Source organism: Sesamum indicum, linkage group LG9, assembly GCF_026168435.1.
Source record: "Sesamum indicum cultivar Baizhima isolate 11 linkage group LG9, ASM2616843v1, whole genome shotgun sequence".
Lineage (NCBI taxonomy): Eukaryota > Viridiplantae > Streptophyta > Magnoliopsida > Lamiales > Pedaliaceae > Sesamum > Sesamum indicum.
The window spans coordinates 8,052,962-8,056,585 of NC_142665.1; the positions used below are offsets into that span (position 1 = coordinate 8,052,962).

Here is a 3,624-nt window from a genome sequence, read left to right on the forward strand (position 1 = left end):
TTTTTGCTTCAATATTGTTGGTCCGATTTTTAAAATATTTCTTGTAACGACCTTGCATTATGTTGTAATGGTTGTTGTATCGATCTTTGTAACTCATTTTTCAACAGTTGTTGTAATGATTTTTGTAACTCCTTATGCATATGCTGGTTTTAGTTTTGCATCTGCCTTTGAAACTATTTCTTATACGACTTTAATAACAGATTTCTGTATGACCAATTTAGAAATTGATAACTTTCTTTTGCACGGCCTTTGTAACTAACTTCTTGGTTATATGACAGTAAAACTTACTACAAAAGTCGTTACAAAAGCAACGACAAAATAAAAAAAATATATTTTTTGTAATTTTAAATTGTATTTCATTTATTTTAATATTTATCTTTATAAAAATAAATTATTGAAATTTTTGTTATATATATATATGTGTAGTTTTAATTTCTTAAATGTGCAATACTATATAAAAACATATATACTACAACAAGAAAAAAAAATTAATTACAAATCTAAAAATATTATTTAATTATGTATTTTTACAGATAAAAAAAATCCTAATCTAAAGTAGCCTTCTCATTTGCCGCGTCTTCGTCATCACCGTCGAGTACCGAAAGATCAATTGGAGGCTAGGGCGTTGGAGAATCGGTCCAGCTGGGTTCCATCCGCAGCATCCACTCTTCAATTCTTGCTACCCGATCATCAAGGTTGGGGCACGACGGTTGTGGTGGCGAGGGCGATGGAGTAGTGGACATGCTGGGTTGTGATGGTCCAGCTACCGTGTGGTGGTTCTCAGAGTCGAGACTGAATACTCGACCCCTCTTCTGACTGCCCGTTGTTGATAACCACACCTATTGGTCTTTCAAGGACACCGAGCCTTGAGAGGATAATAGAGGATCTTGATCACTGTTTGCTGGTTCTGATGATCCTCCATCATCCTTAACAACAGCTCCTACAAATAGATTAATTGATTAAATTTTAAAAAAATAATTTTAAATTTAAAAATTAAATCATCATATATACCTACTGCGACCTCTGCTGCCTTCGGACCGCTCCATTGGCCTTCCTCCTTTTCATAGCACTTTTTGAACACCTCCATCTGTTTGACTGGGCGTTTGAGTTGTGCCTCATGTTGAAAAATCATTTAAAGAAATCATTAAAAAATTAAAAAAATAAATTAAATTAGTAGTATAATTTAAAATACTTATCATCTTACCCTTGTAGGCGCCAGACCGTAGCATGGATTCAAGAGCGAAAATCTGAGTTCGACCTGAAAAAATAATTAAATATAAAAATAAATAAAAATTTAATAAAACTTTTATAAAATAATTTAATAAATTTTTCTTACGTTATATAGCATCGCGAAGGCCAATATAATGTCTCTGAGACGCTGGCGGTAGTACTGGCGCTGGTGGTGGTGCTGCAGCCTGCCCAAGGTCTGTGACCTGCTCGGCCCTGCCATAGCAGGTCAACCCACTATGGCGGGATCTGCAGTTGGTAATGGCATTACGGATGCAGGATTCGGTGGTGGGGGTGCATATACGCACCAACAACAGATGAAGATTGGAAGGGCCACAACCGCATACACGCCCACGGCCCCGACCACTATCTCGTCCCAGAGGCGGCAGAGCATTGATAGTCATGGATCTACAACTTAAAAAATATTAATATTAAAAATTATTAATTGTCGAAAATTTCATTAAATTTGCATTAAATTTTAAAGTCCAAAAATATTCCTAAAAATATAAATTTTAAAGTCCAAAAATTTTAAATTTTTAATGAAACTTGAATTGAAGTCCAAAATATTCCTAAAAATTGCATTAGAGTCCATTATTTTTCAAAAATTGTCTTAAAATCCAAAATTTCCTAAAAATTTCATTAAATTCCATGATTATCCTAAACTCCGTTATTTTTCTAAATTTGACACTAAAGTTTTTTATTTTGATAAAACTTGAATTTAAGTTCAAAATATTCCTAAAAATTGCATTAAAGTCCATTATTTTTTCAAAAAATTGCATTATAGTCCAACATTTTCTAAATTTTTTATTAAATTTCATGATTATTGTAAACTCCGTTATTTTCCTAAAATTGGCATTAAAGACTTTTGTTTTAATGAAATTTGAATTAACGTCCAAAATATTCAAAAAATTTGCATTGAAGTCCATTATTTAGCTAAAAATTGCATTAAAGTCCATTATTTAGCTAAAAATTGCATTAAAGTCCATTATTTTCCTAAGTTACAAACATTTACAGAAAAATATAATTAACTACAAAAAATACTAAATAATTTCAGAAAATTACAAATAATTATCCAAAATTACATAAAATTAAATTTGTATTACAAAAAATTACCTAAAAATTATAGAATATTACAAAAAAATTACAGAAATGACCTAATATTACAGAAAATTACCTAAAATTAAAGAATATTATAGAATATTACAGAAAATTACAAAAATTACAGAAAAATTATGCTAAATTACCTGAAATTATAGAAAATTATGGAATATTATAAAGGAAAATGAAAATTACAGAAAAATTATCCTTAATTACAAAAATTAAAGAAGATTACAACATTATCCAAAAATTTAGCGATTGTTTTTAAAAGAATAAGAGAAATTATTAAAAAATAAAAAATTGTAAAAAAATTCGATAATTATATAGTCTTAAATCATATTATATAAAATGATTACTAAAATAAAACATTTTAGATTACGCATATCTCTGCATGCACATTTAATAACAATTTTTTTTAAAATTGCATAATATGATTACTAATAAACATCATACATTAAAAAATATACCCAATAATCATTCATATAAATTATTACTCATTAACAACAAATATACTTAATAATCATCATACATTAAAAAAAATATATTTGAAAGCCGTAAAATTGTAGAAAAGAAAAAACGAAAACTTACCTGTTTGTGAAATGGGGGAGGTGGATGCAGATGGCGGTGCTCGTGGGTGGGGCAAACGACGGTGGGTCGTGGTGGGGCAGACGACGGTGGGTCGGTGGCGGGGCAAACGATGGTGGAAAGGGAACTGGGGAAGACAGAGAGAACGAGAGAGAGAGAGAAAGAGTGAGGGGGAGAAGAAAATGGAAAAAAAATCTCCTAAGTACACCTTATACATATATACATATATATTTCTTTGAGAGGGCCACGACCGTTATAAAATTTGGTGGAAAGAGTATGACAAGAAGTATAGAGAGAGAGGGAAGAAGAAAATGGGAAAAAATTTGTTAAGTACACCTTATATATATATATATCCTTATACATATATATATATATATCTATATATTTGAAATGGCCACGGCCGTTACAAAAACCGATGGAAAGAGTATTACAAGAAGTGATGAGTTGTGCCTAAAGAAATTACAATAATATAGCCTTGTATAAAGTCATTACAAAGAGAGTTACAACATATGATATTTGTACTTAACATAAACGACATTGTATTGTCTGGTCGTATATAAAGCCGTTTCAAAGAGTATTCCGAACATAAAAAACAGCATCATTTTGTCACTCACGTTCATAAAGCCTTTACAAAGGGTATTCTAAATAATTAATTATTTTACATTAAAATGTACAAAAAACCGAGGACTTGAAATATCAAAAAACAAGATGATC

The 3,624-nt window shown here is 30.4% G+C and overlaps 1 long non-coding RNA gene across 1 annotated transcript; it reads right to left on the reverse strand.

Annotated features, from left to right (window-relative positions):
• Positions 1–488: 488 nt before the first annotated feature.
• Positions 489–3,088, reverse strand: LOC148786851 (uncharacterized). The gene is made up of 4 exons (XR_016067506.1): positions 2,914–3,088; positions 1,337–1,635; positions 1,012–1,258; positions 489–940 (listed from the first exon to the last, which is right to left on the reverse strand). It is a non-coding gene; the product is annotated as an uncharacterized LOC148786851 (long non-coding RNA).
• Positions 3,089–3,624: the final 536 nt, after the last annotated feature.